At 39.3% G+C, this 14,998-nt stretch overlaps 2 long non-coding RNA genes across 2 annotated transcripts; both read right to left on the reverse strand.

The window, feature by feature from the left end:
• Positions 1 to 8,147: 8,147 nt before the first annotated feature.
• On the reverse strand, positions 8,148 to 8,579 carry LOC147224217 (uncharacterized). The gene is made up of 3 exons (XR_015107491.1): positions 8,452 to 8,579; positions 8,308 to 8,377; positions 8,148 to 8,206 (listed from the first exon to the last, which is right to left on the reverse strand). It is a non-coding gene; the product is annotated as an uncharacterized LOC147224217 (long non-coding RNA).
• Positions 8,580 to 10,169: 1,590 nt separating this feature from the next.
• Positions 10,170 to 12,500, reverse strand: LOC147224218 (uncharacterized). The gene is made up of 4 exons (XR_015107494.1): positions 12,462 to 12,500; positions 10,678 to 10,816; positions 10,335 to 10,374; positions 10,170 to 10,212 (listed from the first exon to the last, which is right to left on the reverse strand). It is a non-coding gene; the product is annotated as an uncharacterized LOC147224218 (long non-coding RNA).
• Positions 12,501 to 14,998: the final 2,498 nt, after the last annotated feature.

Here is a 14,998-nt window from a genome sequence, read left to right on the forward strand (position 1 = left end):
AGCAATCCAGGCTCTCCACCAGTGATGGCTTGGTAGGCAACCCCAAGTGAAGGATAACATTAATGATAATGAAGGATGAATGCAATTTAATTTGAGTTGCGTTATTAGTCGATTTCCGTTTGATCTCCAAGGCCAGCGGGGCAGCCTCACAGGAAATTGAATAAATAATTTTGACCGACCCATTGGAGGATGCGCTGGGACGGCACTATGCATTTCAGGACAGCGACCAACGGCGTAATGGCGGTGGAACTTCGGTGAAGTGGACAAAGAAGCAGTGTTGTATGTCGACAGAGAATTTATTTTTATGTTCGTTTATCCAACACATACTCGCATTGCGACTCTCAAGAGGACCCCGATAATCCTCGCCACTTGTATTTTGTTCTGCGGCTTGGGTTTCTGCAATTTTTTGGGGGGGCTTTTTTCAATTTGAAACTCTCAGCGGCCACCCTGTGCCCCCACCTACCCCTGTGGCCTGTTTCTCTTAAAAGAAAGTCAGCGAAACAGTACCAGGCCACCCAGAGCGATCACGGCATCTCTCGGATTCCAACGTCGGACATAATGCCGGTGCAGTGACCCAATAAGCCAATTGAAGCTCAATCTAGCAGCATCTTGAATTTTTTTTTATGAATTTGTTGCTTTGCCGTTTTAAAAAAAGAAATCCAAAGCGACAAAAAGGTCCAAGGTTTCCAGGGCCAACTCGTGGACTTTGTGGAAGTATTTCCATGTTTATTTTAGAGTAACATTTGGATAGTGGTTCTCCTTGTGAAAGGTTCACATTTGAGCCAAGGTTTGTTTTTCTGTGTTGAACGGCGTGTATTTTCCATCTGTCCATTTTGAAAAACAATTAATTTGTTCCTCATTTGACTTTGTACCTAGAACAAAATGAAAAACATCTCCTCGGGTCCACGGTATTTTCATATCACCAGACTCATATGGATGCTTTATCATTACACTGTATGTGCAGGTGAATCCTATTTCGCAACAATTATTGAACGGTTTGTACTTTCTGTGATCCGTTTGCCTCCTGTGTTTACTTACGCAGAGATTATCAACACAGTGTGGCTTTATTTATCTGCTCGACTGGCTGGACAGACCTGGATATAAAGAGGCTGCTGCACCTACATATGTAAAAGTGACACACAGACAAACTAAAGTCAGGGTCAAATCACAGCAAGGAGGTCCTCAAGTTTGATTTCAACAGGGGAGCCTTTTTTGTGTGGAGTTTGCTTCTTCTCCCACTCGTGTTTGCACGTGTTTTCTCAATAATTTCCCCATATATGAGTGAGTGTATGGTTGTATATCTGCAATTCATGGGACTTGGAAACAAAATACTCGACGGTCTATCTGATGGTTGTGTGTCTTTACACAATTTGTTAATGAGAGTGAATGTTGATATGTGTCTACTGCAGGGGTCCCAGACTCGCGGCCTGTGGGCCGATTGCGGCCCTCGGAACAATATTTTGTGGCCCCCTGCCTGAAATCAAATCTTTGTGTGTGTGCAGTCTGCGCGCTTTTTCTCACATGCCTCTGGGGGTTTTATACAGTGGGTTTTAAAAAAGAAAACGAGCAAGGAAAAAACGCAAAAGTAATGTATTTTTTGCTTCAAAATTTGAAAACAAAATGATTTTTTGATGGAAAAATGTCTAGTGACATTCTTAAAACTATCTTTTCTTTTCTTATTTCTATAAAAACTACAAAAACAATAGCGAAAAAAAAAAAAAAAAACGGGCAAAATCAAAAAGATTGATTTAATAACCTGAATAGCCACCACTAGCCTTGTAAACATAATACCTCCTCTTATACATACTAACAATCAGTTTTCTAATAAATTCTAGAGGCAAATTTTCTCACACTGACAAGATTTTCTCTTTTCACTCCACAATATTTTCAGGTTGTAATTTCACCAATTCTTTTTAAATTTTAGTATTAATTCATCATTATCTTTTAAAGGAGCAGTTCATTACATGTAAAGATTTTTATAATTTAACTTTTAGCCTCCTTTACATTAAAACAAAGGAAAAATTTTGACTTAGTGTTACTTCTAGGTAATGATTTTACTGGCTTGACATCAAATTAGGCTGTATGTGGCCCCTGGTCACAATATGATGTGTGAATGAGTGAGTGAACTGTATTTTTTCTAAATGAAGTTTGAACGGCAGAATGAATTGTTGTACATCTCTAAATGACATTTGAATGACAGGGTGAATGTTTGCATGTCCCAACTGTATATGGTTTGTGAATGAGTGAGTTAATGTTTATGTATATTTACTGTATATGATGTGTGAATGAGAGGGTAAATGGTTGTAGGTCTCTGTATGACATTTAAATGAAGGACTGTCTCTAAACGCTGCTGTGGAAATGAAGGAATGAATATTTGTAAACTACTGTAAATGGTTTGTGAATTAGAGAGTGAATTATTGAATGTTTCTGTATTATGCGCAAATGAGAGTGTTAATCTTGTTTGTCTCTTTATGACGTGTGAATGACCCCTTCTCTCACCCAATGACAGTTTGGTGGGCTCCATCCATCCCCACCCCACCCTGCATGACCCTAAATGGATGACAAGCGGTTTAGATGATGAATGACTGAATATTTATGTGATGGGGGATGAAAATGAGTCTTGACCCAGTCTTGCATAATTAGCCTGTAAATATCAGAAATATCCAAACTCTTCTGCTATCCACCTCAGTCCTTTGCCTTTCATTTTATGCTTCAATTATTTTAAAAAAGGCAGAAAGCTATATAATCAAATATCAATTGAATAAGAATAATAATTAGCTTGATTGGACGATTATGTTCACACATACTACAAAATGCAAAGTGCAATGTAGTTGAGTAATTAAGTAATATTCCACATGGGTAGATAGGTCAGTGCGGTAGCGCAAAAAGACAAATATAACGTGCATATTCCTGTCCTATTTATTTACAGTACATGCATCATTTACGGCAGGGCTTGGTTTCAAAGTGTATGTGTGGAGCAGCAGACAGTGACAGTTGGTTATAAATTAGCATTTTCATTGAGATGCAGGGAAAGCGATTAAAAAAAAGAGCTGTAAATACATTTCTAAATGTAAAAATACACCCCTTGGAGTTATTATAGATGATAAACAAAGCTGGAAACCACATGCAAGTTATATTAAGAATAAAATATCAAAACATATTGCAATATTGAATAAAACTAATATACTGAGCTTTTATAGAGCCATGTATTGCTTACTGTGTGGAGGTGGAGAGATATACTTTTGATATAAAACAATTACAAAATCAATATGCACATTACAAATGGGGAGCAGATACTGATACAGATTATCAGTAAGGACGGTTGTTTTGAACCAACAAATGATTTATTCATAAAACTTAGACCCTAAAATTTCATTATCGTGCAGACTGTTAAGCTGCTCAAATAATTAATAATTGTAAATGTACTTCAAGATAGTGACGAAAAGGTGTTTCAGACGTGAAAGTTAATAGAACAAGGGCATGAATTAACAAAATAAATAAATAAAGAAGAATATCAATTAAAGGAGTCAATCTATTGAATAATTATGACATTTCAATATATTCATGACCTTATTTTGAAATATTATCAATACATATGAAATTGAATTATGAGTATCAGTGTCTTGTCAATTGCATACTGTATGTATGATATACACATGCACATAAAGGCTTTGGTCAAGGGGGAACTTTATTTTTGGATATCATATGAGTTCCTGTTTCCAATTTATCAACATTTATTTAAGTTATGTGTACGTATTGCTGTTTATTAATGTATGTATTCAATTCGACAAGTTGAAAACCTCACTAGACACAGTAAACACTTCATGCATATTGTATGACATCGCTCTTCCATCACCATATTTGAACTGTTTGCACTACCATCTATACAATAACATTTTATACTACTATTCTGACATCTTTTTATTTTTTTTATTTAATTTAATTTATTTTATAGTTTATAAAAAAAACATTACATGCTGGATACTAGAATGTCCTCTGGGGTTGATAAAGTATCTATCTATCTATCTATCTATCTATCTATCTATCTATCTATCTATCTATCTATCTATCTATCTATCTATCTATCTATCTATCTATCTATCTATCTATCTATCTATCTATCTATCTATCTATCTATCTATCTATCTATCTATCTATCTATCTATCTATCTATCTATCCAAAAAACATTTTTTGGTGCTCTTTTTTGGCAATATTTTTTGTTTGCGATTGAAAACGTTATTAATGTTATTATTAATGAAACTAGGAATGAGCAATACATCAATAAAATGTTCATTACCCTAGCAGAGCAATGATCTCCGTGTGTGTTTTAACATCATCACTCTCAAAGTCCCTATAGACTCTATAGTATAGAGAAATAACCTATTCTATTACCATACTGCATGTAATAGTTTTTTATAAACTATAAATTAAATAATGAAAAAATGAAAAGATGTACCTTGTAGTCTACAAGGTATAGCTGTGAAAATATGGCAAATACGGAAAATACCGACCAGCCTTCCTACTTACCTATCTATCATCGATCCATCCATCGATCCATTGATCGATCCATCCATCCAAGCCACCCACCTCTGATAGACAGCGAGAGCGAGCCAGCTAGATAGATAGACAGATACAGAAGTTAGTGGGTGGGTTGGTTGATCGAGCTACCTAGATTGCCACATACTATGTGTTGATAAAAAACGTTTTTTCAGTATTCCCAATTGCATTTTCCCCAAATGGCACACGAGCGTGTTTCTTATTGAAACATTGGGAGGGACTATTCCCAGTGTCAGTGTAGGCAGTGAGCAGTCAAGATTCAGTTTAGAGGGATCTTTTAAGTTTTCCCTGCCGGGTTCCAGAGTAGAAAACAAAGACAGTGTCACTGTAGATTTCGGTAACGATACATTAAAGGGGTCTTTGCAGACAGTGACCCTTACAGGGTTTTGCAGAGGCTGCTGGCGAATGAGGCGTCCGCATCGCGTTTTCTTTGAAGCAGCCGCCCGATTTAGCGGATGAAAGACTTGTCTGTGCCGCTGCCGAAGAGGGGCACGATGTTATTAATCTATCGGAAAAGCACTGTGATTTCAAATTTCACTTCTCTATCAGTTTTCCTTGGATGTGAATATACAGTAAATGAAAGTTGTGTTGACTGTCTTTTTCAATTTGAATTTTTTTTTTTAAATTTGTATTGTTTTTCTTGTTACACTGGGGGCCGAATCAGGTATGGAGTAGGATACAAGAGCTATAGGCCCCTCATTCGCCCCAGATTGGCCACGTTGTCAACGTGAGCCTCCTCCATGACGGCTGCTGCTCGTCTGTGTGGCCCAGAGGGTTTCGCTCCAAAAATATTTTGGAAAATATGGATGATCAGCATGTTTTTCAGATCTCTACTTTTTTCTTCTTTTTTTTTTCCTGAGCTTGTCTCCAGGCTGCGCTGCTCCTTTCTGTAATATCATATCTGCATCTGACTTGTGCTTGCCACATTCCAAGAGAAGCGTCAGAGCCATCCACCCAGTCTTGCTTTATCGATTCATAGCTCTGTGGCTTTTAAAAGTTGTTCAATATATTTGCTAAATAAAGCGAATGGTCTGAAGGTCAGAGATGCCCAGAAACAACCTGTCCGATCCTATGGCTAAAATTCTACGGTCAGTAGCACATAATGATTAAAATAATAATGCAGTTAAAAAATAGTTATCATCATTTATTCATTCATTTATTCACTATGATGCTTAATTGGGCAAGAGACAGGCTCAATCTGTACCAGTAATAATAATGATATAATAATGATATATAATTCACTCTCTATAATGCTTATCCTGCACATTGAGCCAGCAGCCTATTTTTTTATTTTTCCAACTGTCATTGGATGAGAGCCGGATTCAACATGGACTGCTAACAATAATAATGATAAAGGATAATTCATTCTTCATTTGTTCATTCATTCTCTATTGTGTTTTTATTATTCTACATATTATTTTTTTAATCATTCAAGCTGTCATTGGATGAGAGACGGATTCTACCTGATCTGGCCACAAAATAATAATAATAATGATAATAATAATAATTATAATTATAATTATAATTATAATTATAATTATAATCATTGTATATGATTTTCAATCTACTCCTATGTAAAGCAGAGAACCCAATAAATAGTAAGCTAATAATAATGAATACCTTCATAGAGTTCTTTCCATCAAGTACTGTGCAAGCGAGAAAGGGATGAGACACAAGTAAATAACGGCACATAGTCAACTCATTTATTCCGCCTATCCTGTAGAAAGGGATTCAGTGGGGTTAGATGCAACCAATGCATGTTTTTGGACTTGGAAACCCACTGAAAGCCCAAAGAGAAGAGCCCCCACCACTGCAACACCTACTTATGTGTTGTTATCATCATAATCATCATTATTAATAATTATTATCATAACTAATACTATCCCTATTCCCATATAATCACTGTTCTATTTGGGTCCCTCTAATTCACACACAATGTAACCTTCTCATTGCGGCTAACCTTCATTCCTCCCCGTCTCTAGATCTTAGAAAGACACTTCTCCTCCTGAAGTAAACTATCCTATATTCATGCAACAATCAAATGATATATCGAATGTACCGACAAATGTTTTTTATCCAACTGTGTTCCTGATTGTTGGATGTTGAAGATAAAAACCTGTTTTCTTCCAAGCCGTAGAAGCTATTCCAGGTGTGACGCAAAGTGGGTTTGGAGCTGTTCAAAAATATTCATGGAGAAAAACTCAGCAGGGGTTAATCTACAAAATACAAGGCTGCCTGTTCATCAGGGCATCCTGACCCTCGATTAGTGATACATCTTATGCTCAAGCACAATCCGCACATGTTGGATAACACAATGGGACCCGAGGCATCATAACTTAACCATGGACTCATCTCTGGATCGACAAGATATTTCATTAACTAGATAAATTCTAACAGAGAGCAAATGGGCGAATGTTTCCCGCCAAGAACAATATTACCTTTCCTCAAGTGAAGTGCCTGTGCTTCATCCACTAAAAGCTGAGGCGACTCCCATTCGGGTGATAATTACAGCATGGCTGTCTTTGCATCACAAGGACAGAGGCTCATTATCTTTCAGAATAATTACATGAGACTAGAAGGGTCGTCAACTCCAATTAAAAAAAAAAAAAGTATATACATATATATATATGTATATATCAGTGAAGTGCTGTAAGGTTCATCGCTGATGAGGCACGTCCACCATGAGGCAGGAGAACTGTGTGCCTCACTTAGTGGCTCTTTGCAGCCGTTTTTTGACCGATCAGCACAAGAAACTAGTAAAACACACAGAGGTTGACAAAGAAAAACACGATACTGGAAATGTAGTTCATGTAGCAAAAGTGTTTTTAAACATTTTAAGTGGGACATACAGAGAGACAGCAACACAGTCTTAGTGCAGAGCATGCCAGCAGTCAGCTGTCATTGCGCAATCTACATTGAGGCTCAACATTCTGTGGCCTCACCGCACAACTGGTGACGTTAAACAAAAAATATCTTTATGGTGCAAATCACTGATTAATTGAACTGTTAGATTCTTTTTGTCATATGACATTTTTTTCTTTCCAGGATTGGCAAGTGAGGCACAACCTCTCCTGCCTCCCCTGACTGCACGTCACTGATTAATATGTACAGGGCCACCTCTTGGTTTTCCTTTTAAGACAAACAAGCTGAAAACAACGCAGACTTGAATTAAACCTCGTCGTCTTCAAACAATTCTGATTTGAGTACATATAAGTCAAACATTTTTCACATCCTATCTTTTTATTTCATTTTTATTTATTATTTTTTTTAATGGTAAAGAGGCTCATCATGTCTCTTCATTGGTCTGACTTGCACTCTTTGCCCGTTACTCCAATTATGTAAAATAAGAAAGCTGGGTATCACTATACTGTATAAGGCCATCATTTCATTTTGTGATTTTTTTTTTTTTTATATTCTTTGTCTCGGTGGTATTGGATGTTGTAATGGCCCCATTTCCAACTTCTGATCAATACAGTTTAATCTTCGACCGAGTCCAGTTCCTCTGTGCTGGATATGAAAAGATCGATAGCGTCATGGGAAGGTCAGGTCTCGCACCGATGCATCGTGGCTCTACAGCATCAAATCCCTTTCACAGTCCCCAGCAGCTCAATAGCTTGTTAGAAAGCCTGGCGAGTGCTTTGAAAGAGCCTGAAATACAGAAGAAGACGCACTCACCGGGAATATCATGTCAGGCTTTTTTTTAAGCCGGTTTAAAGACTCAGGGTGGTGAGGTGGCGCTGTCGACTCACCTGATCCTTCAGTTAATCTTTCCTAATGTCACAGGCTGGTGTTAGAGGAAATGTAATTTCCACTCTCCGTCTGTATTTATTTTGCAAAAATTCAATTTATTCCATTTTCAAAGATAGACGGAGCTACGCGAAGATCCAGCTCACCTTCGGTTTATCAGCCTCGGACTTTTTGGGATGGACAGATTCAGAAACAGGTGTTTTTAAAAGTGTATTATCCAGCATGCTCAGTGGGTCGGTAAGAATCTCATAGGGAACGGCAGGGTGCATCCAGGAGGAGGGGATGTGAACACACCATCCCTCCGGCTGTCCGAAGGTCCCTGCAGATTGAAGGCAGAAAATTCAGTGTGTGTGCATTTGTGTGTGTGTGTTTTGCTCAATTATCTGGAATGATGCTGGAATGATGGGACTCGTTTAAAACTGGCTTAAGATATAAATCCTCATAATTTTTCCTTGCAGAATCACCCCCCCCCAGAAATTGACTCGTCCTCTGTTAAATCCCGGCTTATGGCCTGCAAAATTAAATGATAGGGTTTAACGAAAAAAAAAACAGATAAGACCTGTTTAAGATGACTATGTGTGCTTGCTATGTGAGTTTCTGGCTCAGGCTCTGGCCTTTCCACCCAAATAGCACAAAATTATACATACATCTCATTGGATATGGCAGAAGTTGAGGACAGGGCACTCTACAGGACTGTCTCAGAAAATTAGAATATTATGATAAAGTTCTTTAGCTTCTGTAATGAAATTACAAAAACAAAAATGTGATACATTCTGGATTCATTACAAATCAAATGAAATATTTCAAGCCTTTCATTATTCTCATATTGCTGATTACGGCTTACATCTTAAGAAAACTCAAAAATCTTATCTCAAAATATTAGAACATCATGAAAAAGTAATTTTGTTTTTTTTAATTCCATTACAGAAGATAAAGAACTTTATCACAATATTTTAATTTTCTGAGACAGTCCTGTAAATTTTGCAGAAAAAATGTAGTACATTTTGTACTTTGTACATGTCATCTATTGAACAAAATTTATAAATATGTATGTATGTATGTATTTATATATATACGCATACATATCTATAATATGTATACAGAAATACATTAATGTAAAAGCATCAATGATGATGATGATGATTATAATAATTATAATAATTATTAACCAAGTCCTAAACCGTTTTTTTGGTTTGCTTGTTTTTTATGGCTCAACATCATGCTTCTTTGTCATGCTGGTTCTAAAAAACCTGCGTCATTAGAAGGGGAGTGATTTACGTGTGGCGCAGAGTGACACTCTTGTGTGGGAGTATCGGTTGATCATTGGCTCTCCAGGCAAAACATGTAGGCAGGCAATCATTTAGTCTGCAGTTGTGTGTACTTGATCAGTTCTGGGATGTAACGGGGCACCTACACAGAATGTGGAGTGGAGGGAGGTTTGTGTGTTTGTCCGGGGTGATATGTAATTTTTTGCCTTGGGTCTCCCTCGTGTATAAACACAGCCTTGTATACAGTGCAACTAAGGCTGGCGTATCATAAAAAGCTATTCTGCTTCGAGCAGGATAAATGTTGTTTGCACTGACATAGGTATCGTCTCATTAAAAGGACGTTGAAGGAAGGACACCCATACCTATGAATTCTCCTCTTGTACTCCACAGCCGTACGGCGAAGTCAGTAGAGGAGGTGAGCACCGCTTGTTCTCTGTCAACAACCTGCAGGCTGGACCAGAGGGAAGAGACAGAGGACGGAATTGAAGGAGGCATTTCTGGCAGAAATCTTCCCACTATGTCGTTGCGTCTGATGGAGGCCGCGCCCTCGCTGCCACCTCGCCTCATCTGTTGAAGACCTTCCTGCTTACGGAGTCTCCTCTGCGCTTCGTTTGCCTTCCCAGCAGAAAGGAGGATGAACTTTAAGTGGATGTAAAGCCAAAAGGTAATGAGAAAAATCCCTTTGTGTTAAAAAGCCCGGCCGTTTGAAACGACCGAAGACGTGACGTTTGGTGTTCACGGTTCATCTTGATTTCACGTACCCAGTGATTCTGCTGGTGTGAGCACGCCAGAAGACTTCAGCTGAGGGAAGGGGAAAAAACAAAAAAGTAACGTGCTTAGCATATAGTTTCATTAATGTTGGCCATCGCGAAAAAAAGACAGAAAAACATAAAAAATGTAAACATTAATAAATAAATAAAAACAACTAAGTAATGAAATAAATATATAATGAATAAAAAATATTAAATGAATGACAATAAAATAAATGAATGCATACATACAATTTGAAATGGCCCCACTGTGAGATAACTGAAGGAATATTCTTTTCTATTCTATTCTGTTCATACATACGTACATAAATAAATAAATGTATTGAAACAAAACCTTTCTGCAGTTTCAGATCATCGCCGTGGGCGAACTTCCGTAGGTCGTAGACATAGACATAGCCGATTTGGTCGGCGGCGTACAGAGTGGCGCCTTCTTCAGACTCAGCCATTTTTGTGATCTTCTGACCAAATCTGGACTGCAGAAAAAGAAGCAAGAATTGACCGTCTAGTTCGGGTCCAATAGAGTGCCTTAACGTTACTTTCCCGACAAATACCAATGCCAAAGATAAGTCTTTCCCGACACATAACATGTCATTTGAGAGAAAAATCTGAAGGGAACTGAGTGGTGCGAGTAAGTTAGCAATTTCAATGTCTCCAAATGAAAATGATTTGATCATATAACCACGTCGATAGCATAATATGATTTAATGATATACATCCTAAAACCTGGCGCCTGTGAGCACGGACATTGCATTTTTAGGTCAAATTAATCCTCCTGGTATGTGGGCATCTTTCTCGAAAACTAAGTCATGTCAAAAGATGCTTCACAGCAGCATGGTTATCGTCCTTGGTTTTCCAGAGTTAGTGAGTGAATTCTTGTAAGTCTCTATGTATGTCATCAACTTGCGATTGGTTCAAGGTGAACCCCACCTATCATCCAATCACAGTTGGGATAGGCTCCCCCGATAAGCCTCAGAAGACGATGCTTTGTTTTTAAACCTATCAGGTATCAATTTCCCCCAAAAGTAAAGAGACAATAAACGTGTCCCAAACAAGAGCTTCCGAGGCTAACTTTTGATTTTTTTTCAAATATTGACTGGGCAAGTGGACTTTTCTTCTCCTTGAAAACGTTTCGCCTGTCATTTCAGTGTCACGCTGATAATTCAGTTGATTATCGGCACATGATTCCCTCTCCTCAGCCCTTTGATTATGTCCAGCTGTTCTCAAATCAAGTATAAACTTGTTGTGCAGAGCCAGAGTGGTGGCCACTTCGTATATCTGATCTCGAGTCCATGTCTGGCCTGTATTCCTGATTCCATGCCAAGTTTTGCAATGTCATGTTTCTGTCAAGTCATGTTCCTAGTATTGATTGCCATGTCATGTTTCTAGTGCCGATTAATGTTGCCATGATTTATTCCTTTTTTTTTCCCCTTGTGGAGATTGTCCTTTGGTCTCAGTTAAAACCTGTTGAGATCTACACTGGCCCCTTGTTGTAGGATTGGGTTCATCCTTTTTTTTAAGGATCCCCCAGTTTTAAGGAACTGGGGAATCAGTGTCATAAAGCTGATGGAGTTTGGACGTTTCCCAAACGTCGCACACATTATAAACCAAACAGTCCCATTCAACGTATTTTCTAGAAAACTACTAACTTAACATAAAGAACCCTCTTGATGTGGACCGACGCCCAACCCCTGCAGTTATATACGCAAACTCCCTTTAGTAAACAGGTGAAGAAACCTCTCCGATGAAAGACGTCTCCACAGTGTGACAGAAAAATCCAGTTGCCATGACAACATTTGACAATAATTGACTAAGATTACTGAGAAATTAGTGGTTTTGATTGATCGATGGGTTAGTTGGTTGAAAAACCCTTTTTTAAATAGCGAACAGGTGGTTTCTATGTACACCCATTTCAGCGTTGCTAGTTGTTCAGTGTTCCACCAATGTGATGTCTTTGTAGGGCAGACATCGACTTATTACACCCGAGGCGAGGAAGGAAGTGCAGGAAACGAATGTCCTGTTCTTTCATCAGCAATATTGAAAGAAAAAGACAAAACGGGAAACGAAAACTAAAATTATCCAAGGGTGACAAGGAGAATATCAGTGAGTAAGATGTCCTACAGCGCGAAAGCTGCTCACGAACTTTCCTCCTCTGTGAACTTCCCAGAAATTTATACAACCTTTGGAGGAAGAGAGTGAGAAAAAAAGAAAAAGGGAAGAACATCATTAATTTTCCGATGCCAGACGCCGAGGCGGATGATAAAGTGCAGTCATGTGCCGTAATTAGCGCGGTTCTTTCACACTGACCCGTGGCCCCGGATGACAGGAGGGCTGCCGCGGGAGAACCCAGCTGTAATTTGGAGTCCTTGTGAAAAATTATGCAGGGAACGCTGACATCGAGTTCTGTGGAGCAGAACGAAAAAAAAAAAAAAAAAGGTCCAAATCAAACAACTTCATGTTGGGATATTTATAAATCACTTTTCTGATTCTCTGAAAATCACCTTCAGTGTTTTGGTGGTCATCCGGAGGAGGGCTGACAAAACGATAGCGTATTCGCCCGGAAACCACGTTCCATATGATGATCTCTCCACCAAAGCTGCTGGTTGCCAGGAGCGATGGAGGGCAGTGGGCAATGCAAAGAATGTCCTCCTTGTGACCGTTCACCTGAAGAAAGGAGTCAAGAGTGTTAATTTTTTTTTTTTTTCCTTCTGGTTGCTCATCCTCCTCTCTCACACCAGTTAACTTCATGTCCTCCATCCTTCTATCAAGATTTTCACTACCCGTCCTCTGTACGTGTCCAAAACACTCCAGAACATCTAACATATGCTGTCCTATCCATCCTCCTCGGTCCCAAAGAGAACCTGAGCATCTTCATCTCTGCCACGTCCAGCTCTGCTCCCCCGCAATAACTCCAGTCTCACCAAACCTTCTTTTCTTTTATCACACATTACCAAAAACGCTTTTCTCCACCCGTTCCAACCTGGTTGAAAACATTTCTTCCCACTCTATTGCTCTGGACTATGGAGCCTAAGTGGATGAAATCCTCCACCTTCTTTATTTCCAATTCCTGTAACCTCACCGTTCCACTCCACAATACATAAATAAGAATTAAAAAAAAAAGAGATATGAATCAATGAACCCTTTTCTGAACTGTAGGATTTGGAAGATCCTTTCGTAACTTTTTAAACTGAAATTACTGTATAGATATTTGAGTCCAAAATGAAATTGTGAGTTTCTCTTTCAATAAAATAAAAACATTAAGGGAGTAAAATTCAAATATTTAAAGTGGTTTGTTTGACTATCAAAGTCAGTCAACTTTATCATCAATACATTCACAGATACAAAGCATTGAAGTAGCATTACTCTAAGATCCACAGTGCAAAAGTACCAAAATAATGATAAATAATTTGTCACAGAAAACATGTTATGCTGAGGTAGGTATGGTTAAAGTGCAATTTTTGATTTGGTTTTAAAGTGACAGTAGTCCTAAGGTGCAGATGACTCGATCATCAGTGTCAGGGTATCACACCTGATCCCAATTTGTAATCGGTGCCAGCTGCAGCAGATGCCGCTAATCAAGACCCGGACCCAGTTGGCCGGTGTAACCTCTGTCCCCTACCCCGTTACGACCGGACCCAGTCGGCCGGTGTAACCTCTGACTCCGTCCTGCCTGCAACCTGTCCTGCCTGGGGCCCGTCCAGTCTGCAACCCGTCCCGCCTGCAACCCGTCCTGTCTGCCACCCGTCCTGGTGAGACCCAGCCCATTGCAACTCAGTCTCGGGGCCAGGGGCTTACCAGCGACACCCTACCTGCCATTTCGACGCAATAAAGCGCTTTCGATACAGATCTCTGCTCTGAGGTGTGGTTCCCTGCTCGAGTCCGCCCCTGCGGTTCGTGACAATCAGATTCATAACACGCCTGCTATATGGGTAAAAACAGTATTAAAAGTGGGCCAGCCTCACACGTATTCATGAAATAAGCACGTCTATGATACGATATTGCACATTGGTGCCATTTATTTGTTCATTATCTATAAGCCTCATCCTGCACAGAGGGTTGCACGTGCCTATGCCGACGTTCATCGGGTAAAAGGCGGGGTTCGTCCCGGACCGGTCGCCCATCGATCGCAGGCCCATATAGAGAAACGAACAACCATTCACCCTCTCATTCATACAGAGACAAACAGCCACTCACTCCATCCATCATGTTTCATTTAGAGACATACAACCATTCACAAGTCAGGGCCTTCAATGAGCTGCACGTTTTGGAGGAACCCTGTGAAAGGTCACCCGTCAGGATCGAACCTTGGTGCATCTGTGTGACCCAGTAAATTCCAGGAAACAGACAAGCGATATAAATTGATCTACCATCGATGGGATGCATACTTTTTAGCAGATATTGTGAAACCCGGACGTGTGGAGTGCATTTGGCGTTTCCAAAGCTGCGCACTGAACATCTGTTTGCTTGTAGCGACAGCCGAACGGTACTCCTGAAACTACACTCCGGAGCGGATCGTCACAACTTTACGTTCCCATTTCTTATTTTCTAAATCCCCAGGAATGTTTCGCTCAGACGGCAGGAAAAAAAGAAAAAACGGAAGTTAAAACCTATAACGTCGTATCGCATTTTTCAACTTTTACGCCTGCCCGTGAGCTGAT

The sequence above is a fragment of the Fistularia commersonii genome, chromosome 18 (assembly GCF_037954325.1).
Source record: "Fistularia commersonii isolate RoL2024-O1a breed Wild chromosome 18, RoL_Fcom_v1.0, whole genome shotgun sequence".
Taxonomy (NCBI): domain Eukaryota; kingdom Metazoa; phylum Chordata; class Actinopteri; order Syngnathiformes; family Fistulariidae; genus Fistularia; species Fistularia commersonii.